The sequence below is a fragment of the Bos taurus genome, chromosome 20 (assembly GCF_002263795.3).
Source record: "Bos taurus isolate L1 Dominette 01449 registration number 42190680 breed Hereford chromosome 20, ARS-UCD2.0, whole genome shotgun sequence".
NCBI classification, from domain to species: domain Eukaryota; kingdom Metazoa; phylum Chordata; class Mammalia; order Artiodactyla; family Bovidae; genus Bos; species Bos taurus.
In genome coordinates this window covers 63,063,046-63,087,698 of record NC_037347.1, presented here as the reverse complement: position 1 = coordinate 63,087,698, position 24,653 = coordinate 63,063,046, and the positions used below count along the sequence as shown (strand labels likewise).

At 45.4% G+C, this 24,653-nt stretch overlaps 1 long non-coding RNA gene across 2 annotated transcripts in view; it reads right to left on the bottom strand.

Annotated features, from left to right (window-relative positions):
- Positions 1–2,553: 2,553 nt before the first annotated feature.
- The window catches only part of LOC132343252 (uncharacterized), a 44,686-nt gene continuing 22,586 nt past the window's right edge, over positions 2,554–24,653 (bottom strand). For both annotated transcript variants that reach the window (XR_009491997.1, XR_009491998.1), the window contains exons 4-5: positions 10,249–10,453; positions 2,554–6,562 (exon numbers count right to left, since the gene is read on the bottom strand). This is a non-coding gene — a long non-coding RNA (uncharacterized lncRNA). The remainder of the gene's footprint in view (positions 6,563–10,248; positions 10,454–24,653) is intronic.

Genomic DNA, 24,653 nt, shown 5'->3' with positions numbered 1-24,653 from the left:
CCACTAGTATGTAATCCACTATCATACTTAAGAAAAACTAGACACATTCCATCTGTCCCTTCAAAGTAAAAGTAACATTTTTAAAATGTATATGAAAGAAAGAGCCATGTTATACAGAGAGCTTCTGAATAAAGATAAATGGAAATGTTTTCATTATTACATGACTTTACTGCCCCAAATGAGATAATACATCATCCACTAAACTCTCCTATCTGTACACTTAAAACAGAATTTTCTAATCTGTTTAAAAGACTTACAAAAGAATATTTTGAATGGATTTTTGATTCCACAAGTTTTCAATTGCATAACTGGTAGATGTGATTTTTTTTTTAATTTTTCACCATGGACAGGAATTCAATTTCTGGAATTTATTGTAAAATGGAATTTTTATAAAACTTTGCCAAACATCCATTAATGCCTTAAACATGACTTTTCCTTCTTCATGTGAAGGAAAGATGATGTAAATGATAAAGAGGTATCCTTCAACTATAAATGAAAATAGATTAACAAAGCTGGCTCTATGGTAAATTACATATAAATAAGACAAGATCGAATTTTTTAAAACTCATTGACAAATTTGCAGAAGTTATGGCTTAAGAGCAGAAAATTTAATTATACTATCTGCCACTGAGGGGGAAAAAAACTATTATGTACATGTAAGTTTTCTCTTTTTCCTAGAAGTATCTTAATGGAATTTTAAACATATGAGTCCATAATTTTTTCTTCTTCATTGCAATTTTTATTTTTCACTTTTTTAAACATTTACTAACATAACCATATAGACAAAGTTCAATAAAGGAAAACTTTCACTGTCAAAAAAAAAATGAATCTCATGGTTTAGTAAGCAAAACCATTTGGATCTACCTATATTTGGAAAATCTCACTCTCAGCTACTACTGCTGCTAAGTCGTTTCAATCGTGTCCGACTCTGTGCAACCCCATAGATGGCAGTCCACCAGGCTCCCCCATCCCTGGGATTCTCCAGGCAAGAATACTGGAGTGGGCTGCCATTTCCTTCTCCAATGTATGAAAGTGAAAAGTGAAAGTGAAGTCACTCAGTCGTGTCCAACTCTTTGCAACCCTTTGCAACCCCATAGACTGCAGCCTACCAGGCTCCTCCATCCATGGGATTCTCCAGGCAAGAGTACTGGAGTGGGGTGCCATCGCCTTCTTCGCCCTCTCAGCTAAGACAACATTAAAATCCTTGTCAAAATAAACTGAACTTGGAATCTAGCCTTCAGATCACTGTATCACAACAAAGTAAACAAGATTTCTTTCATAATGAATATTTGATTATATTACTATTTTTAGAAGTTCTTTTTGCCTTTTCATACTGTTCATGGGGTTCCTGAGGCAAGGATAATGAAGTGGTTTGCCATTCCCTTCTCCAGTGGACCACGTTTTGTCAGAACTCTCCACCATGACCCATCCGTCTTGGGTGGCCCTACATGGCATGGCTCATTACTGCATTGAGTTACACAAGGCTGTGGACATGAGTCTGAGCAAACTCCAGGAGACAGTGAAGGACAGGGAAGCCTGCCATGCCGCAGTCCATGGACGCAGCTTAGCAACTGAACATCAATAAAGTTCTTAATGTACTCTAATGAGAGCAGAAAGAAATGGTCTAGAAAGTTTCACACCATTAATAAACAGGAATATGCTATTCTTAATATTACATATTTTGGCTCACTTTTAATTTCTATTTCATATATTTCACATACATGTATTGTCAGTGCCATCCAGGCAAAGCCACCAGAAATATACTTTGAATTTCTGGTAAACAAGTCATGTTTATTACTCATTGTGAGGAGAGAGACCATGCACTGTGGAGAACTGGGGGAGGTGGGATGGTCAGGAAGAGGGTGTTAGAAAGAACCACCTATAGGATTTGGGCTTTGATTTGGTGATCTGCATGAGGACCTAAGGGAGGGGTCCTCTTGAGATAGGATGCTCTTAGAGAGGACAGCAAACCTATGAGGGGCACCTCAACATAACTTGTCCAAGGAGACGGCCAACTAGAGTGCAGATGAAGATGTAACTGGTAAGAAAGCGATCACTCATGCTGTCCAGGAGGGGTCTGGGGCTTCCCAGGTGGCACTAGTGGTAAAGAATCCACCTGCCAATGCAGGAGACAAAAGAGATGTGGGTTCAATCCCTGGATCGGGAAGATCCCCTGGAGAAGGAAATGGCAGCCCACTCCAGTATTCCCAGGGACAGAGAAGCCTGGCAGGTTAAAGTCCATGGGATTGCAAAGAATCAGACACAACTTAGCAACTCAATAACAACAACCACCTCATTACCATGTGGAATCTTTCCATTTGGGATCAGAGTACAGCTCTCCATTTTTTAGGCTACGTTTCATGTTCTACTATGAAATTTTATGGATTTGTTCATCTGGGTTTTAACATTTTTTAGTTTTTGCATCAGTTAGCAATGTGTTCACTTGTGAGGTAGAGAAAATCTAAACACCAGTGACTATAACAAGTGAGGTTCTCCCTCCCTCTCGCCCCTGTCCTGTCCCCCCGCCCCTTCCTCCTTTCCACCTCCCTCCAACATGCCCAAGGCAGTCCAGGCCCAATGCCTTGCCCCAGGAAATCATCAAGGAACAGAGCATCTTCTGCTGTTTTTTCCACCATCCCCAGCAGGAAGCTTTCATGCTGTGACCACAAGAAGGCTGCTGTGCCTCCTAGCATCTTATCTGTCTCCCAGGCAGGAAGAAGGTGACATTCTCTTCTTATCTGGTAAGGAATGCCCTCCCATGGAATTCTGTACGTTTCTTGGAGCGTGTGACTGCTATCCCATGGGCAACCCTAGCTACAAAGTATGGTGGGAGAGCAATTTTTTTTTTTTTTTTTAGAATATTGCCAACAGAAACATAATTTGCGGTTGTTTAGTAAAGAAGGAAGGAGGCTGGCTATGCCCCTGGCATGGTGGCCACAAGTCTATTCTCAGGTACGTAATGTACTTCATTGCTATTATGAAGGAGATCATTTTTCTTCTATTGTAATCTCTAGCTACGTATTGCTAGCTAAAGAAAAATTAAAGCTCTTTATATACTCAGCTTACATTCAGCCTTTCTGCTAAACTAATTTATTGGTCTTCATCATTCACTAGGTGATTCCTTTGGTTTTTCAACTTGAGCAATTATAACATCTGAACATAATAACAGTTTTGTTTCTTCCTTTAAAGTTTTATTTCTTTTCTTGAATTGTAGCTAAGACATATAGGAGCAGTAACTACTTAAATTTTGTTATGTCACTAAGTAAGGGGACTCCTATGTAAGTAAGGGGGTATATGTTCTTTATTATTAGTTCAAGGAGCTTCCTTCTATTCTGTTTTCTCAGGGTTTATGTGGTGAATGAATATTTTTTGTGGGTGGGGGAGAGAGGTTAGCATCTATTATGAAAATCATGGAGGCTTGGGGTTTTTTCTTTTAATTTCAGGCAGTTAACCACACTGATTAATATTCTTTGTTGAAGCAACCCTAACTGGCTCAAGGTGTATTGTCCTATTAATAAACTGTAAAATTCAATTTGCTAATATTTTTATGGTTTCTGCATACACATTCATAAGTGTAATGAGCCTTTGGGATTTTTTATTCTTTCCTTGTGTAGTTTTGATAACATGTTTTCTACTAACTTCATAAAATGGGTTGGTAAGCATTCTTTCTCTTTTTTTAATATTTTTATTTATGTGACTATACCAGGTCTTCCCTGGGATCACAGAGTGTGAGCCACCGGATGGCTATGAAGTCTTTTTTCCATCTTTTTCTATACTCTAGAATAGTTTCCCCAAATCTAAGTTATCTTCTCCTTGACTGTTTGGTAGAACTCATTTATTGGGGTTTCTCTGGTAGCTCAGACAGTAAAGAATCCACCTGCAATGAGGGAAACCTGGGTTTGATCCCTGGGTCAGAAGATCCGTTGAAGGAGGGCATGGCAACCCACTCCAGTATTCTTGCCTGGAAAATCCCCATGGTCAGAGGTACCTGGCAGGCTACAGTCCCTGGGGTCACAAAGAGTCGGACACGACTGAGTGACTAAGCACAGCACACAGCACATCCATTAAGCAGTATGGACTTGGTTTTGTTGTTCAGTCACTAAGTCATGTCCGATCACTAAGTCATGTCTGACTCTGCAACTCCTCTTGCTTATTGATCTTTGTCTATCATTTCCACTTATGATTGTTTCACTACTTGTTCTTGGGTCAATCTTGATTATTTGTATCTTAGGAACTTTTCAGTATCAGCTACTGAAAGTATTAGTATAAAGATATTTAATTCTTTAAAATATTTTGAGTCAAAAATATTTACAACTATAGATCTTTTCTTGTTTCCTCATAATATTTATTTATATTTTTTCTTTTTTATTGATCATACCTGCCCAAAACTCACTGGTTTTCTTAATCACTTTAAATAACTTGCTTCTGTTTGTTGATTAATGCTACTGGACTTTCTGGGTTTCTACTTCATTAATTTGTGCTCTAATCTATATTATTTCCTTCCTTCTCTCTTTAGATTTGTTTTGCTGTTCTTTTTTTTTTTTTACAGCTAAGAAAGCTTAGATAATTTCTTTTCAATCTTTATTGTTTTCTAATAAATGCATTCCTAGCTTGAAATTCTCCTTTGAGTAACACTGTGGTTTTATCCCACAAGTTTATATGCACAGCTCGGGTAGTCATTTGCTTTTAAGTACTATAACTTCCATTTTGATTTTCTCATTAAAACATGAATTATTTAGAAGATATTTTTTAATCTCCCAATGCATTCAGGGGATGTTCTGTCCATCTTTTTGTGGGTGGTTGCTGTTTTTATTGCACTGCCCCCAAAAGAATGAAGACTCGATGACTTCAACTTGGGAAATTCACATTTCCTTTGTGGCGTAGGTCAATTTTAATAAATTTTTCTATGTATGTATTAAAAAGGAGCACACTCAGTTGGATGTAGAGTTAATTCCATTTTTCAAATCCTTGATATTCTAATTAGTTTTTCTTTTTCTTAATCTGTTCATTTTTGAGAATTTTGTTTCCTATGGCTGCCATAACAAATTACCACAAACTTAGTGGCTTTAAGGGCTTCCCTGGTGGCTCAGGAAGTAAAGAATCCACCTGCAGTGCAGGAGGCCCAGGTTCAATCCCTGGGTCGGGAAGATCCCCTGGAGAAGGGAATGGCAACCCACTCCAGTATTCTTGCCTGGGAAATCCCATGGACAGAGGAGCCTGGTGGGCTACAGTCCATGGGGTCACAAAGAGTCGGATATGACTGAGAGACTAACACTTTCACTAGTAGCTTTAAACAACAGAAATTCTTTTTTCTTTTTTAAAATGTATTTATTTTTAGTTGGAGGATAATTGCTTTACAATTCTGTGCTGGTTTCTGCCATACATCTGCATGAAGACAACAGAAATTTATTCTGTTGCAGTTCTGGAGACCAGAAGTCTGAAATCAAGGTGTCATCAGGATCTTGCTTCCTCCTGAGACCCTTGGTGACAATCCATTGTCTATGGCTTCCAGCTTCTGGGGGCTGCCCACCCTGGCTGGAGGCCACCTCACTTCAGTCTCTCCCTCCATCTTCATGTCGCCTCCGCCTCTGTGTCTCCAATTCCCCTCTGCTTCCTTCTTACAAAGACACTTGTGATGGCGTTGTGATGGTGCTTAGAGTCCACCTGGGTAATTCAGAAGGGTCTCATCTCAAGATTCTTCACTTTATTACACTTACAAAGACTCTTCGCGAGTAAGGTAGTATTTAGAGGCTCGAGGGATCAGTATGTAAGCATATCTTCAGGCCACAGTTCACAGTTCTCCCCATTACAAGAGCAGTGTGTTAACATCTCTTCAATTCTAGGTTAGTCAATTTCTTTTTCAAAGAAACTTAGCTGTAAATATTTCAAAGATGTGGCAAGATAATGGCCCTATTATCAGGTTACTTTAAGCCATAAGTAGACACTGGAATTTAAGAGGAGATAAGTCAAATTGATCCATGGACTATTAATTATACAAGAATAAGGCATGTATACAGGGCTTCCCAGGTGGCACCAGTGGTAAAGAACACGCCTGCCAATGCCGGAGACGTAAGAGACACAGGTTCGATCCCTGGCTTGGGAAGATTCCCCTGGAGGAGGGCACGGCAACCCACTCCAGTATTCTTGCTTGGGAATCCCATGGACAGAGGAGCCTGGCGGGGCTCCCGTCCATAAGGTCACAAAGAGTCGAACACAACTGAAGTGCCTTAGCACATGTGCTTGCAAGGTATGTATACAAAAATAATAAAACTTTTTTTGTATACGATAGGAAGGTATGTAAGCTTATCACCAGAAAATCCCTCAGTGTCTTTTAAAAGTAACTACTTCAGGAGCTTTCCTTATGTCTCAGTGATAAAGAACTCGCCTGCCAAAGCAAGGGACATGGGTGTGACCCCTGGCCTGGGAAAATCGCACATGCAGCAGGACAGCGAGGCCCTCGTCCAAAACTCCTGGGGCCTGTGCTCCACAACAAGAGCCACTGCCCCGAGCAGCCTCCGCGCACAGCAACTGAGAGTCCACAGGCAGTGAGGCCCCAGGACAGCTGTAAAGAAAAAGAAACAAAGGCATCTTTTAAAAAATAAAAACACTCCAATTTTTACTTGTTCAATAGGAACTAAAAAAGGCTAAATGAATTGAGGATGTTGACATGGGCGGCACTAACAACAAGAACAAAAAAGTTGTGGTAGTAGGTGTTTACAATGTCAAAGCTGTTATATTTCTTTGGTGCAACTTCACTTTTATTAATATGAATTGTCTGTCTCTGTCCTTAACACTTTTCATTTCGAGTTCTAATTTATCTGTATGAATATTGCTACATTCTCTTTTCAATTAATTCTAAAACTTTCAGAGTCGTTTTATTTCAGCCTTAGTTTTTATTTTATCTTTGCATCATCACAGCTGATAAAGTTGGGCCTCTCTCTGACCTTACAACATGTTTTTTTTCCCTTTGCCCCACTTTCTCTAAGCTCCTTTTGACCCTATCTTCCCCAGACCTGACTTCTGTTTACCCCTCTGCACACCCGAAGCCTTAGCTTCAGGTGTTTTCAAGTTCAATTACAACTCCCAAGGTAGATTTAGGTTCTAGGAAGAATGCCATTGTTGTTGTTTAGTTGCTAAGTCGTCTCAGACTCTTTGGCCACCCCATGGACTACGGCCTCCAGGCTCCTCTGACCATGCGATTCTCCAGGCAAGAATACTGGAATGGGTTTCCATTTCCTTCTTCAGGAGATCTTCCTGACCCAAGGGATCGAACCCACATCTCCTGCATTGTAGGCGGATTCCTTACCACGGGTGACCAAAGTCGTCCTGAAGAATGTCATAACTGCCCCCAAAGTACATAAGTTCTGAGAACTGTGTGAATGACCAGTTACTTTTCCATTTCGTCAGAACCCCACCATTATTTCCAAGGCTCTAGCAACAAAACCTCTGGCTTGATATTTCAAGTGTGCAAGCTATTTTTAAATGCATCTGGTCGCACTGTTCTTTTGTTAAAAAAATAATAATACTTTTTAAAACATCCTGTAGACACAGCCAAAAAACATACTTTGAAAGTTAGTTAGGAAAGGGATGTGATTTTAAGGGCAGCTAAAGAAAGGTGAACAAACCCAGTCATTTGAAATTGTTTTGTCATTCGCTGACTTTTTTTTTTTAAAACCAAGCTCAAGCAGAACTGATTCTGAAAAGGACAGAGTTACAGAAGGGCACCAGTGTGCCAGGGAGAGAGGGCCTCGGAGGCGGTGTGAGACCATCTCTCGGCCACCTGAGCAAATATTCTTGGCTCAATTAAGCTGCAGCTGCTGAGCTAGTAAAATCCACAAAAAGAAGGAACAGGGTGAATAAAGAGACAGCCATGAAAGAAGAAAGCGCAGCCAAGAGAATCTCCAGATAAGGCCAAGGCATTAGAGAGAAAAGGAATTTATAACCTAGAGAACAGACTTCGCTGAGGCTTCTCACATTTCTACTATCTGGGCTGGAATCATCTGGGTTCACATAAAAGGCTGCTGTGTCCCAGTCATCATTCATGTGTCTCTAAAAGGCACAAATTCCAGCATAGGCAATTTCGGTGGGAACTGAGCGATTTATTTACTGGAGTCTTGCTTACGACTGTTGTATCAGGCAAGAGAAAAGATCCGCTCACAGGGAAAGTGGGGGGCCGGCGTCCTCTTCCTACGACTCTGGAGGGGGTCTCTGCCGGACCCGAAATGAGAGCCAGTTATAAAACCTCGGCGAGGCCAAGGGCAGAGCCACTCAGCGAAGGAGGCCGTAAACCAGATGGAAAGATACCCTCGCCCCACGCTTTCCTGGAACGTAATCCTCAGGTCTGGGGTTTAAATCACTCTATGAACCAGTTTCCATTCCTGTAAGCAGGTGACCGGGCATCCACGAATTCAGAACTGCCAGACGAAAAAAAAATTGGTAAGGTGATGAGACCTACCCAGCGTCTTCACCTGAAGACCAGATGCCTCCGGGAGTGCGCTGAGGGATGAGAAGGGTTCAAGGAGGAGGACCGGTCCCGGGAGGGCTGTGGTCCCCACCTGTCACCCCCGCTCCCTGAATGGCCCAGGCAGGACCTTTCTGGGGGCCAGTATCCCCAGCTATGAGAACAAAAGAGAGCCCGCCTGCATTCCTTGCGCATGCGCAGCAGAGCAGCTGCTGCTTGCGATGCCCTGTCCATCTCACCCCTGAAACTCTTAGCTAGAGACAGAAAGGGAGCCAGGTAAGGGCTAGCAGTCTCCATCTTCAAGGAGCAAGAAGCTAAAGCCGCAAGGCGCCGCCCTTCCAGTGTGCTAGGTCCTTCAAACCTCCGTGAGAGGTGACTCCAGGGCACTAGGTTCTTCCAGCACATTCTCCACTCCTCTGCAGGAGGTGAAGCGGTCTCTGAGGGCTCTTCTTCTTTCTACACGTCCACACCCTCCTCCTTCCTGATCCCACCCAGGCAGTCAGGACCCAGGTGTGCTCACCTGCTTCCCTGACTACCCTCTGGCTCTGCCTCCCCTGGGGAAGCCGTGACCTCACCCCGACCTCAGGAAACCACCACCCACCTCCTTCCAATGGGACTCCTGTCCCGGGTCCCTGGAATCCACATCTGTCATTTGGATGATTAAGCAGTCATCCCCTTTCTAACAGAAGCCAGGTCTCCTTCCGAGGAACAGCCTCGCGCACCACCAGCCTCACCACGTGTGGTCGCAGCGGGTTGGCAAACACAGGTGCAGTGAGGTCCAGGGCTCCTCCTCCGGGAGGGACTCTCCCAGGGCTCTGGGGACACTGAGGAGAGTTAGGGACCTGTCTGCAGGGCAGGAATAGAAACACAGATGTAGAGGACAGACTTGCAGACACAGCGGAGGGGAAGAAGAGGGTGGGACAAACTGAGAGTGGCGTTGCCATATGTACACTAGCATGTGTAAAATGGCTAGCTAGGGGCACATAGTATCAGTAGTGTTAGTCGCTCAGTCGTGTCCACCTCTTTTCGACCCCATGGACTGTGGCCCACCAGGCTCCTCTGTCCATGGGATTCTCCAGGCAAGAACCTACAGGAGTGGGTTGCCATTCCCTTTTCCAAAGCTAGCAAGAAGCTGCTGTATAACACAGGGAGCCCAGCTCTGTGCTCTGTGATGACCTAGAGAGGTGGGATGGGGGTTGGGGGGTGGCAATGGTAGAGAGGCTCAGGAAGGAGGGGATATATGTATACATATGCTATGGTTTTTCCAGTGGTCATGTATGGATGTGAGAGTTGGACTAGAAAGAAAGCTGAGCACCAAAGAACTGATGCTTTTGAACTGTGGTGTTGGAGAAGACTCTTGAGAGTCCCTTGGACTGCAAGGAGATCCAACCAGTCCATTCTAAAGGAGATCAGTCCTGGGTGTTCATTGGAAGGACTGATGCTGAAGCTGAAACTCCAATACTTTGGCCACCTGATGTGAAGAGCTGACTCATTGGAAAAGACCCTGATGCTGGGAAAGACTGAAAGCAGGAGGAGAAGGGAACAACAGAGGATGAGATGGTTGGATCGCATCAGCAACGTGATGGAGATGAGTTTGAGTATGCTCTGGGAGTTGGTGATGGACAGGGAGGCCTGGCGTGCTGCACTCCATGGGGTCACAAAGAGTCGGACACAACTGAGCGACTGAACTGAACTGAACTGATAGCTGATTCACACTGTTGTAAAACAGAAACTAACACAACATTGTGAAGCAATTATACTCCAGCAAAAAATTAAAAAATACAAACCTCAGGAATGGATGCTCTCACAGTCCTAAAAGCCAGATATCTGACATCAAGGTGCCAAGCTCCCTCCAGAGGCTCTTGGAGAGGATCCCTGCTCGCCTCCTCCAGCATCTCGGGGCTGCCAGCATTCCTTGGCTTCTGGCTGCATCACTCCAGTCTCTGTCTCCTCACGGCTTTCTTCTCTGTGGTCCACCTTTTTCTCTTCTGCCTTTTACAAGGACATGTGTCACTGGACTTAGGGCCCATTCAAATAATCCAGAATGATCTGATCTCAAGATCAACTTAATGACATTAGCCATGACCCTTTTTCCAAATAAGGTCAGAGTCAGGGGTGCATGGATTAGCATTACCATCCGAGAGGCGGCCACTCAGCCCACCTCACCCAGTGCTCACCCTGTGCCTGGCCCTGTTCTCAATTCAATTTCGTCCTCCCAACCTGTTTATAACATAGGACTGCTACTGTCCCCATCTAACAGATGAGTAAGTCACGTTCCCGAGACAGCACGGAAGGGCAGACCCAGGATTCAGGTCCAAGCTGCCTGGTCCAGAGCCCACAGCATTAATCACCATGGACACCCCAGCCCTAGGGCAATGTGGGGGCCCTTTGCTGAGTGCCTTCTCTCCTCCCACTGTGTGTGAGTGTGTCACACCCTGTGTTCCTTCCAACCATAGAGGCGCTGGGGGATTGTTCTTTGCATTTTATAGGTGAGGAAATAGGACTTTGGGGTTGAAGACTCAAGCCACACAGCTGATGAGTGGCAACGTTAGGGCTTGAATCCATGTCCATCTGACAAGGAAGCTGTGCTCACGTTGACTGTTCTCATCAGGACTTTGTGTGACCACAGGCCAAGCTCCGTGGCTCGGCCTCCACAGGCCACTGAGGCTTGTGCATCCACCTGGGTGGGAAGAGGAGTGGGAGCAACACCTCTTCGCAAATGCTTGGCCCAGAGTCACACGCTGCTCTTCCTGTTCATGGTCTGCTGGCCAAAACTGGACCTGCCCTAGGGGGCCTGGGCCACTAGACAACGGGCCACCCCTCCACCACATGGAGTGGAACTGCTCACAAAACCTCCCAAATTCTCAGGGTTTGGGCACACAGTGGGCACTGGATAACTGTCAGTGAATAAATGAATGCATGAACAAATGATGTTAACCAGGGGAAAATGAAGGTGCCTCCACAGCTTGGCCAGCAGAGAGTGGGCAGGTGTAGCTCAAGGCACCGCTAGCCTATATGGCTATTTCCTGCAAATTCTTAAAAGGTGCCCCCTTCTTCAAGATTTCCGTTTATTAAAAAAAAAAACAAATAATCATAATACACAGATCTTTTTTAGAACAAGACAGTTTAGCGCCATCTGCTGTAGTGAAGTATCTGCACGGTCTGTGACGTGAGTGGCGCCTCCTTGGAACAGGCACCGCTGTGCAGTGCGCAACCTGCACGGCTGTACAGGGCAGCTCTGAATCTGACAGTGAGTTGACTGACCAGGCCAGTCAGGAAAGTGGTCCAGGGCTGCGAGGGGACCTCAGGAAAGACCACATGCAGCTGGGATCGACCCCTCATGCTTCAGCTGCTGGAGGAGAAAAGATACGGGGAGTGAAGCACAGGCTTCCTCCACTACCAGAGGGGCAAACATGTCTAATTTCCAGACACTATGGTCTGGAAATGGGCCAACCAGATGTGCCAAGGAGCAAAGAGATTCATGCTGGTGGGTTGTCAGCCCTGACTGGGCTCTGGTTCCAGGAGGGCAGCCTGGCCAGCGGATGACTCCCACCAGGTGGTACCATATTGGTCTCACAGGTTTGGTGGAGCAGTGGTAAAGAATCTTCCCACCAGCGTAGGAGACGCAAAAGATACAGGTCGATCCCTGGGTCGGGAAGATCCCTTGGAGGAGGGCATGGCAACCCACTCCAGTATTCTTGCCTGGAATATTCCATGGACAGAGAAGTCCATGGGGTCACAACACGCCAGACACGACTGGGCACCCACACAGGCTGCCAGAACAGTGCTGATGTGCCCATTTTGGAGATTCTTACTCATGTCAGACACAGGGCAAATTCAGGGTTCTGAGCTCACAAAGGGTCCCTGCTGATCCTTGGACTGGCGCCAAGTGTGTAGGTCTGTGGATTGGCTTTTGCCCATCTGTGTTCCAACTACATTGCTGCCTCTGGTCCTTAGCACCCAGGAGCAGCTGGGGTGGTGGCAGATGTCTTTTAGTCTGGTGTCCCTCAGTCTCCAGGTCATATGTCTGGCAGTCCTAAGAGGCGGCTGCACCCATGTCCTGCTAGGACTTTTCATATCATTGCCCCACACACTGTGTGACTTTAAAACATCCTCTCCCACTTCCATTAACATGGTGACATCACAGTCTTCTGAGTCAGTATTTTCCTTATGTTACTTTTTTTTTTTAATTTTAGATTCACAGCAAAATTGGGCTAAAACTACAGAACATTGCAGAGGATGAGATGGCTGGATGGCATCATGAACTCAATGTACATTAGTTTGAGCAAACTCTGGGAGATGGTGAAGGACAGGGAAGCCTGATGTGCTGCAGTCCAAGGGGTCACAAAGAGTCAGACACAACTGAGCGACTGAACAAGAGCAACAGAGCATTGCACATACTTCCTGCCCCCCCCCACCCCACACACAGAGCCTCCTTCACCATCAGTATCCATCTGGAAAATTATTATGCCCATTATTATATTTTTTCACAAAGGAAAAATAAAATCAACATCAAAGTACACCACAAATGGGTGCAGAAAATTATGAGAACCGCTAAGCATTTAGATCTTCACGACCAAGATAATCACAATGGTATGATCACTCACCTAGAGCCAGACATCCTGGAATGTGACATCAAGTGGGCCTTAGAAAACATCACTATGAACAAAGCTAGTGGAGGTGATGGAATTCCAGTTGAGCTATTTCAAATCCTGAAAGATGATGCTGTGAAAGTGCTGCACTCAATATGCAAGCAAATTTGGAAAACTCAGTAGTGGCCACAGGACCGAAAAAGGTCAGTTTTCATTCCAATCCCAAAGAAAGGTGATGCCAAAGAATGCTCAAACTATCGCACAACTGCACTCATCTCACATACTAGTAAAGTAATGCTCAAAATTCTCCAAGCCAGGCTTCAGCAATACATGAACTGTGAACTCCCAAATGTTCAAGCTGGTTTTAGAAAAGGCAGAGGAACCAGAGATCAAATTGCCAACATCTGCTGGATCATCAAAAAAAGCAAGAGAGTTCCAGAAAAACATCTATTTCTGCTTTATTGACTATGCCAAAGCCTTTGATTGTGTGGATCACAATAAACTGTGGGAAATTCTCAAAGAGATGGGACCAGACCACCTGACCTGCCTCCTGAGAAACCTGTATGCAGGTCAGGAAGCAACAGTTAGAACTGGACATGGAACAACAGACTGGTTCCAAATAGGAAAAGGAGTTCGTCAAGGCTGTATATTATCACCCTGCTTATTTCACTTCTATGCAGAGTACATCATGAGAAACGCTGGGCTGGAAGAAGCACAAGCTGGAATCAAGATTGCCAGAAGAAATATCAGTAACCTCAGATATGCAGATGACACCATCCTTATGGCAGAAAGTGAAGAGGAACTAAAGAGCCTCTTGATGAAAGTGAAAGAGGAAAGTGAAAAAGTTGGCTTAAAGCTCAACATTCAGAAAACTAAGATCATAGCATCTGGTCCCATCGCTTCATGGCAAACAGATGGGGCAACAGTGGAAACAGTGTCAGACTTCATTTATCTGGGCTCCAAAATCACTGCAGATGGTGACTGCAGCCATGAAATTAAAAGACACTTACTCCTTGGAAGGAAAGTTATGACCAACCTAGATAGCATATTCAAAAGCAGAGACATTACTTTGCCAACAAAGGTCCATCTAGTCAAGGCTATGGTTTTTCCAGTAGTCATGTATGGATATGAGAGTTGGACTGTGAAGAAAGCTGAGCGCCGAAGAATTGATGCTTTTGAACTGTGGTGTTGGAGAAGACTCTTGAGAGTCCCTTGGACTGCAAGGAGATCCAACCAGTCCATTCTAAAGGAGATCAGCCCTGGAATTTCTTTGGAGGGAATGATGCTAAAGCTGAAACTCCAGTACTTTGGCCCCCTCATGTGAAGAGTTGACTCATTGGAAAAGACTCTGCTGCTGGGAGGGATTGGGGGCAGGAGGAGAAGGGGACAACAGAGGATGAGATGGCTGGATGGCATCACCGACTCTATGGACGTGAGTCTGAGTGAACTCTGGGAGTTGGTGATGGAAAAGGAGGCCTGGCGTGCTGTGATTCATGGGGTCGCAAAGAGTCGGACACGACTGAGCGACTGAACTGAACTGAACTGAACTGAAGCACTTAGAATAACTCGCATAAACACACATGCACAATGGCTGGGACATAAGAATGAGATTCTTTATCAACTACTGGGCTCTTGGACAATTCAGGATTTGTCAAGATTCCCAGTTATATGGGAATACCTTGTGCACTGTCTCTGGGATAACTCAGGAGACTATCTGCAAACCTTCAGGTTGACATTTTTATAGAAGTAACAGTAAATCCAAAGGAAATCTTTTATGGCTGTACTTTCCTAGGTGAGTGTAGGAAAAGGGACAGATGCTCTCTGAGCCAGGAGACCACTCCTCTCCCCCGGCCTGGCCCCTGGGTTGTGGAGTAGAAAGCTGTGAGCGACACTGCGAGAGAGCACATCGAAGCTTGCAGAGATGAGCATCTAAAGAGTTCAAGACACAGAAGATGTGCTGTTCTACCGTATACTATAAAATCAGCACATTGAACATGACCACAAAGAAGTTATCATCCAAGCGTTACTGCATCCTCTGGGGAAGGGTTGCCTTCATAACCATCATTGACAAAGCACAGTAACACCTTGAGATTGCCGCTGGAAGCCAGTGTTCCTGGATGGCTGAAGGGACAATGTCCACTGTGTGTAATACAGCGTGGCCTTGGTTAGCGCCCCAGGAAAGCACACGGGCAAGGTGAACTGTGTTGTTTCAGTGTAAACAGGTTCCAAAGAGCCATGTACTGTGTGTGACAGCAAGGTGGGGGGTGTGAAATCATCAGGAACTGGTGCCTTGGACCATGAACACAATGTAGTTATGGTCCCTAGACTTGAACAGATAGAGTTGGTGCCTGGAGAGGAGGAAGCAGCTTCACGTGCACTGATTGGGAAAAAAAAAAAAAAGTTCCTCAGTATCTCTTCTCTGCATGATTCTAAACCTTCATTGATAAATCAATACACCTCAATGGAGCCATGCATTTTTTAAATATTTATTTATTTGGCTGTGTCAAGTCTTAGCTGTGGCATGCAGGCTCTTTGATGGCTGTGCATAGACTCTCAGGCTCTGGTGTGTGGGCTCAGGAGTTGTGAAGTCTGGGCTTAGTTGCATGTGAGATCTTAGTTCCCCACACAGGAATTGAACCCACGTCCCCTGCATTGCAAGGAGGATTCATAACCACTGGACCACCAGGGAAGTCCCCTCATGCATTTTTGAACACATGTTTCAATCGAACTGTTAACATGGCCAGAGGCCTCACAAAGACTATTTACCCCGGATCCCACACAAGCTAGGGGAGGCCTTGGTAAACACCACAGTAAATACCACTTGATGGGCTTGAGGAAAAGGAATTAATGGGCTCACAGATGAGAGCCTGGAGAACAAGAGCATACATCTTTGGAAAATAGACAATGTGATGATACAAATGAGATTTTTAAAAAATAATAATAAAGAACTGGAAAAAAAGAATTATAGTATGCTTTGCATTTAAGAACAGTTTTGTTGTCCCTACGTCTTATATTTTGGACAGAAGAGAAGAAAATCAGTTCTACACCTTGTCAGAAAAAAAAATACATTGAGATTTAGAAAGTATACACACAACTGGGACATTTTCTACTCCAATAATATATCACTAACCTAGACAACAAAACCAAGAGAGAGAGACATTAATAGAGGTTTAAACAAGTGTATCTCTCAGGCAGATCCTTTAATTCCTTTAATTTTACATTAGGATATAAAATTGCTCATTCTAATGGGTTCGTAAATGCCTAGTCCTTCCGAAGCCCCATTGACAAATACACAACACAGGCAGAGGGAAATATACTGTGGTTTCTGCTCCGGCTGTATTTCTGTTTCCTAATACCAATGATGAACTTGAAGCCTGGTGTTTGCATACAGATAGGTCTAGATCTCCATTTTGCTGCGGCTGTACAGTTAACATGTCACTGATGTGTTACTTCCCAGCCTCAAAACACAATTTAAAGACCACTTGATGGAGAGTGGAATTACAGCAACGTGCTTAAAGCGTTATGGCTGAGAGTCTTCCCAAAACTGCTGGCAATAGGGCAAGGTTCTATGGCACATAAAAGTCAATCCCACAGTCCTGAGCTGTGACAGCTCATGGGTTCTGACTCTTTTTTACACTTCTTCATGCCCCCCGCCATGGTACACTGCCACCATCCCTCCCTCCATCCAGTGACCGCCGGGGCCACCCACAGTGCACACAGCAACGCACAGGGCCTGCCTTCCAGCAGCTCAGAGACGACATAAGCCACTGGCAGAGAAGCAAGTGCAATACAAAGGGAACATGAGTGCATTCCTGTCACCATGAAAACACAGAGGAAGGAATGTCTGCCAGCTGGCTTCCCGATGGCTCAGTGGTAAAGTATCCGCCTGCCAATGCAGGAGACTCCGGAGATAGAGGTTCAATCCCTGGGTCAGGAAGATCCTCTGGAGTAGGAAATGGCAACCCACTCCAGCATTCTTGATTGGGAAATTGCACAGACAGAGGAGCCTGGCGGGCTACAGTCCATGGGGTCAGAAAGAGTTGGACAGGACTGAGCGACTGAGCACACACACATGCCCCTTTGAACCAAGCCTTGGTGAACACGAATTCAACCAGCAAACAATGAGATGGGGTATGAGAAACGGCATCCCCCACAGGTATAAAAGCACAGAGGTGCGTTTAAAAACAAAACTAACTCACAAATGCACAGCTTTCTCAGGAAACAGGGGCAGAGAGGCAGGTGGAGTGGCTGCATTGTAAGATGGGAAAGACCCTGGAAAGTCAGGGCCAGATGACAAGCGTCCTTCACTGTGAATCCAGGAGTTCACCGTGCAGGCAGTGGAGGGCCACTGAAGAGGCTTCGTGGGCTCCGTGGGTTAGCTGGTTGCTGCGGGTGGTGTTGCTTCCCCGTATAGGAAGCAGAGATGGCAAGTCATCTATGGAGCAGCAACATAGAGCATGACTGTGCTGGAGATAGGAAAGAGGTGAGGGGACCAGCTAAAGGCCACCCCTGGGCATGGGCACCAACCCCAAGTTCTAAGTGGAGGTGATAAAGATCCAGGGCTGGGAGTGATATTTAAGAAGAGCTTTCACCAAGGGCTTGGTGTCCAAATGAATGGGAGGAACAGGAGAGTGGAAAATGTCCACAAGTCTCTACCTTGAGTAAACAAACAAAACCTGTGTGCATGTTAGTCACTCAGTCATGTCCGACTCTTGGCTACACCATGGGCTGTAACCTGCCAGGCTCCTCTCCATGGGATTCTCCAGGCATGAATACTGGAGTAGGCTGCCATTTCCTCATCCAGGGGATCTTCCCAACCCAGGGTTAAAGCCTGAATTTCTTGCATTGGCAGGTGGATTCTTTACTGTTGAACCACTAAGCCCAGACCCAGACTTACAAATTCACAAGGAGAAATACAACTGTCACGTGGCCTAAATCCTGTTTCATGTGGCCATTGCAGTCTCTGCTGCGTAACCTGGGGAGAAAACTTATGAGTGGTTACTGGTGAGCAGGAGGTCAGGCCCTGTGACCCACGTGGTCTCCTGCATGGTGGGCACAGACTGGGGGTCTGATGTGCTCCAGCCTCCAACCTCCTACCTGGGCACCCTCACAGGCACTGTGAGCATTTGTCTCGCTCTGGTCTCCTTTCTCTGTTCTCCTCTGGACAAGGTTTCTATTGTCCCTCCCCATCAGATCACTTCCTAAATCCTACCGTTTCACACCAGCATCATCCCCGCTCCCTAGTGCCAGCAGAAATGGAGCCCAAACGCTGTGCTGAGGCTGTCTGGGGTCGGGCCACATCTCCCTTCCAGACTCGCTTCCTTCAATAAGATTGCACACGTCTGATGCACTACGGAGGGGTTAGCTGTGGTATCTGTCTCCTGCTCACTCCCGAGCCCAGGGTCCTCTTTGGTTGTAGTAGTGATGACTGCCTGCATCAGTTGAGCCCTTTCTCTGCACTAAGGGCTGCTGAATACCTATTGATCCATCTAGTCTTCAACCCTGGGGCATTACACAAGCCTTTGAATCCAGCCCTGAGCCTGGAGTCTACACTCTCAAAGATTCCACCATCTGTAACTTCCACGTCTGCGCAGCCCTTCCACAGTCCACATGGCACTATGTGAAATCAACACTCGAATAGGTCGGATTTCTACTGTGAAAAATCATGGATTAGAATCACGAAAGGTGGTGCTAGTGGTAAAGAACCTGTCTGCCAATGCAGGAGACATAAGAAAGGAGAGTTCGATCCCTGGGTAGGGAAGGTCCCCTGGAGAAGGAAATGGCAACCCACTCCAGAAAGCTTGCCTGGAAAATCCCATGGACGGAGGAGCCTGACGGACTACAGTGTACAGAGTCACAAACAGCCAGACACGACTGAAGCAACTTAGCACCCACTTAGCATCGAGACCCTTAAAATTAAATGCTTCAGTATTTTTAAAACCAGATACCTTCCTTTACAATAAAATGAGACTGTCAAGACTTCTTGCCTGATTCTAAAATCTGTATTTACTTTACACACATATCTTGGATATGTCAGATGGCATTTCTTTTCAAACACCCTGTCATTCAGACCATTCCTTCCCAGATCTCCAAAGCAGTCGGAATTGACAAGGTTTTACTGTGTGAAGTGATCTCCAGCTGTGGCATCAAGTAGGGTTAAGCATCTTAACTTCCGTTTGCCTTCTTGAGTGTAAAAGCTGGCTCTGCCACAAACTTGCTGAGTGATCTCCTTGTCATTGTTCAGTCACTGAATCGTGTCCGACTCTGCAACCCCATGGACTGCAGCATGCCAGGCTTCCCTGTTCCTCACTATCTCCCAGAGTTTGCTCAGATTCATGTCCATTGAGTCCGTGATACTATTCAACCATAACTTCTTTGACTCACATTTCTGCATCAGTTTCTGCATGGGTGATAATCATGACCATCCACCCATCATTGGTGAGGTCAGCTGATAACCTTGGTACAGAGGGGCAGAGAATAAATACTCAGTAAACACCGGCTGTCACTATTCTACACTATGTTCTAAAGACGTGGTTGAATATTTCATTTTTTTGGAATGAGATGTAAAACTGTCTTGGTTCAATTCTATTCAAGAAAATATAATAAATAAATATTAAAATGAGGTCAAATCACACACTTGTTTTGGATGGATGGCTAATCTTTGTTTTCTCCTGCATGGGTCTCTTGAGGACTTCCCTGATAGCTCAGTTGGTAAAGAATCCACCTGCAATGCAGGAGAACCTGGTTCAATTCCTGGGTTGGGAAGATCTGCTGCAGAAGGAATAGACTACCCACTCCAATATTCTTGGGCTTCCCTGGTGGCTCAGCTGGTAAAGAATCTGCAGGCAATGCGGGAGACCTGGGTTCGATCCCTGGGTTGAGAAGATCCCCTGGAGAAGGGAAAGGCTACCCAGTCCAGTATTCTGGCCTGGAGAATTCCTGTGGACTGGGTAATCCATGGGGTCTCTTGAAAGAAGGAACACCGTGCATCTGTGCCGTTAGCAGCAGCGCTGACTCACTACTAAAAGAGAGGAAAACTCGGGACTCTAAATTCTGAATCTTTCAGACAGTCTCACTATCTTCCAAACACTGCCCCCACATCTTGAGATACTTTAAAATCGATAAGAATAGATTTGGCAGCAGAAGCACATAGTATCTGAAAACAATAAGGTAAAATATACTTCCCATTCAACTTTTGGGACTCTGTGTATTACAGGTGGGTTTTTAGTTTTAGCTAACTTTCCCCCTCTTTCTTCCCTTTTTGCTCCAGTTGTTAGTATCCGAGGGTCAGAGAGAGTTCAGTTGCACAGAGGAGAAAGCGCTCAGTGCTGAATGGCTCTGTCAGGCTCCTGTATTTAAGGGGACAGAATTGCATATCACAGGAAAATGATTGTTCTGCTGCCTTTTCATTAACAATTTGTCTAAAAGGAGACAGATTTAACTGCTCCTGTTGAAACTGGGAAGCAACCAATTGAATGTGTTCCATAAGGATTATGTCATACTTCAAACATATGGTGAGCTACAAACACCAAGACGGTGCCTTTGGAAATACTGGTGAATTCCTTGTTATTTGGTGACTGTTTAATTGAGCGGCCATATATACTACTTTAAAAAAAAAGGAACTTGTCAGTATCTACACAATCTCACATGAAATATTGTAATGATTTTCTTTTATATATATATTTTTGGTCCCTGACACATCACAGAAAAATTTCTTTGGGAGACCTGTACAGAAGGTTATTAAGAAAACGGTAGCTACAAAAGGCATCCCAGGTCAGCATTATCCAGGGCTAGATCACACCCATGGCCTGAGGAAAACATAGGGTATTTTCAGCCATAGGAAAAGTCCCTTGGGACATTAGGAAGTCCGGCAGGACACCAGGCGATCCTTCCACAGACAGGACTGACAATGTCCCTGGGCCATGCACACTAAATGCTATCAAGAGCACAGGCCCTTCTATTCACGCCTGGAGAATCCCATGGACAGAGGAGCTTGGTGGGCTACAGTCCTTAGGGTCACAGAGTCGGACACGACTGAAGTGACTTAGCACACTCCCCATCATTGTGACAACCAAAAATGCCTCCTCCAATTTCCACAGTGTAGCACTGCTCAGGGAAAATCACTCCTACAGCAAGCCACGAGAAATGGCTTGCTAAGATCTAAACCATAAGATCCAGAGAGAAAAATCAAGAAGGTGGGAGGTGGGGTGCATTTATCTGGGATTCTGCCTCCTGCCAATCAAACAGCTCAGGCTCCACCCCCAAGCCCTTGCCCCGGGAGTCTCACAAGTCTCGGAACACAAGCAAACGTTCCTCTTAGCAAAGCCATCTCAGGACAAAACTCACATTTTATGTTCTAATTTCTTTGACATTCAATTTATGCTCTGCCCCACATACATCCCTACCATGGAGGTAAATTTACTTAGGACTCTCTGATGGCTCAGCAGGTAAAGAATCCACATGCAACACAGGAGATGCAGGTTCCATCCCCGGGTCAGGAAGATCCCCTGGAGCAGGGCAGGGCCACCCACTTCAATATTCTTGCCTGCAGAATCCCAAGGACAGAGGAGCCTGGCGGGTTGCAGTCCATGGGGTCACAAAGAGTCAGACGGGCCTGAAGTGGCTGAGCGTGCACTTGAAGATGAAAGGTGTCCACCTCAAAGGAGCAAAGCACAAAGCTGATGTGCTGTTACACCAGTGAGGGAACGATCCTTGGTCTTCTTGATGGTCCCCAAATAATCCCCAGCCTGGAGACACTCAGTCTGCCAACAACTGGCACTGATCCCGGATGGAACTTGAGTGTCTGTGCATTTTCACTTTGCGGTTGGCATCTCCCTTCCTGCTTTGCAGAATGCGCAGCCGCCTGGAGGTGGAACATAACTGCCACAGTTGCGGTAGCAGAACCAGGCTCTGTAACTTCCTCCACAGAGGCACCTCTAGTGTTCAGAGGAAACAAAGGGCCAATGAGGAGTTACATCAAGGAGAGAATTATCATAAAACACTCATCAGACACCAGTTATCTTACCCACGTGCTCTACACAGGACAGGGGCACTGGGCTGCCTTTCAGGGCTAAGTCCATGTGAGAAGGACCTTTAGAGGCCCTAATGCCAGCCATTTCTCCCTGCCCTCACGCATTAATATGCGTTTCTTGCACAATGATGTGTGCTGCTACTAATACTAAACACATGATAAAAACGGGACCCAGTCCCTACGTCTAAGCAGTGCCAATTGAGGCTGCTGATGCTGTAACAGAGATAAACACAGCATCCTCGAGAACATCGCGGGTAGGGCAGGGCCAGGGGTTGGCAGGAGGTAGTGATAACTTCCCCCCAAATAAAATGCCTGAGATCCTGAAATGATTGGGGCAAATGGGTGTCATATGCCTGAATGCCCGAGAACATTAAAAACTGGAAGCAAGTTTTGTGTCTAGACCGAGCTGAGTCTAGGAACCTATTTGATATGCAATTTTCTACTTAGCAGAGCAGGTACACAGAATTCAATTTGGGGGTGATCTGTATTCTATTCAGTTTCCACAATAGCATTCAAAGGTAGGCAGGGACAGGGGAATTTATCTTCCTGCAAATTCACTCCCTAGGGGTCCGCTGGCTCACAGCGGGTTTCAGTGCAAGCTAGGAGGATGGCAGAACAGACAACAGCAAGAAATTACAGCCACAAATCGCCCTGCGGGAGCCTCACTACCAAAGCCACTGGCTTCTGCCTGCTCCTGTAATTGCAGACCCCAAACTGCGGGAAAAGGGATAACTAACCTGGACCAAAAAAAAAACAAAAAACAAAAAGCCTCTTCCACTACCTACAGAGCTGGTGTTGCTCTAGTCTAGGGCAGAAAACCTTTTCTAACATATTTCCTTGAGCTAAAATATTACCATTTCATCACATTTTATCATTTCTAAAATTTGGAATGTGTTTTGCAAACAGCCCATTTTAAGCAATAGTATTTAGTTCTCATCATACCAAAAATACTGTTGTTTAACTGATAATGCATTTTACAATCAGTGATATCTGAGGATCTAGGAAAATCAGTAATTGCCATGAGTTAAGAAGTATCTTACAGAACAACTAGAAAAATAATACTGAATGGCTAAGTGTTGCTTCCCACATACATCCATGTCGTCAAGAGTTTTTCCAGCAACCTTGAGGTTCAACTTTTGGGATTTCCAGGGAACTATTAGACCTACCCTACACTTGGGCTTCCCAGATTGCTCAGTGATAAAGAATCTGCCTGCAGGTGCAGGAAACTCAGGTTCAATCTCTGGGTCGGGAAGATCCCCTTGAGGAAGAAATGGCAACCCACTCCAGTATTCTTGCCTGGAAAATCCCATGGACAGAGGAGGCCAGCAGGCTACAGTCCATGGGGTCGCAAAGAGTCGGATATGACTCAGCAACTAAAAAACAACAAAGCCTTCACTCAAGTCCTTGCAAGATAGACCTCCTGCCCAAGTTCTCCCCACCCCTCGAGGAATAGCCCATCTCTCATCAGTCAGAGGGCACACCAAGCAGAGACAGAGGGGTGGAGTTAAACCTCTGAGCTCAGCCCATGTCACATTCTTGATTTTAAGAAAGGAGTGCCCCAAGGCCACCACTGCCTTCTGCCTCTGTTGGGGCCCTGGGGACAGTGAGTCAGCATCCCTGCAGTGCTGCAGAAAGCTCAGCTGCCTCCTCATTCAGCAGCCCAGCTTCAGGAACGACCAGGCAAAATGGTCCATTTCTTGGAAACGCCTGACTGACAATGATCGTCTTGGAGAAAAGTATCCAGAGCCCAGGCATGATGTTGATCTGGTGCTGGGATGGAGCTAATAGCAGGGACTCACTCACCGCATGGTGGGGTCACCTGTTACCTTTCATCCTCTTGTTCATTCATCCTCCATGGCTATTAAATCTCAGACCTCGCATCTTGGGCCTCAGCATAACTCACTAAGAAAAATCAAAAACGATGCACTGTAGACATCTCTTTTCAAAGTCTTCATCCCAGGACTAGGCGGAAATTTTTTCCTTCTAACCAATCTAGGATTTTCATGAAAGTGTTAGCCACTCAGTCAAGTTGAACTCTTTGCAGCTCCATGGACTGTAGCTCGCTAGGCTCCTCTGTCCATGAGATTTCCCAGGCAAGAATACTGGAGCGGGTTGCTGTTCCCTTCTCCAGGGGGTCTTCCCAACCCAAGGACTGAATCCAGGTCTCCTGCATTGCAGGTAGATTCTTTACCGTCTGAGCCACCAGGGGATCCCAGGACTTTCATGAAAAGCAGCTAAATGCCGAACAAGGTTCAGAGAGCTTTAGAAAGGGCCAGAAACTTCCCCACCCATGGCCAACAACCTTGAAAAGGCCAGTGGTGACTTGAAAGCTGAGTCCATTTAAGGAGCTGTTAATAGCCTGAGCAGTAACACAGAAAAGCCAGGAAATATCCATTCTCCACGGGAGCCTGGCCAAGCTAGGCAACTGTCAAAACACCTACAGAAGCAACCTTTGAGGTGGGAAATGAGAGGAGAGCGATGAAAAAAACAGACGTTGTCAAGAAATACAGTTTTACTGAAAGAAAAAAGCTAAAGGGAAATACAAGGCTAATATTTGAGAGTGAGAAAA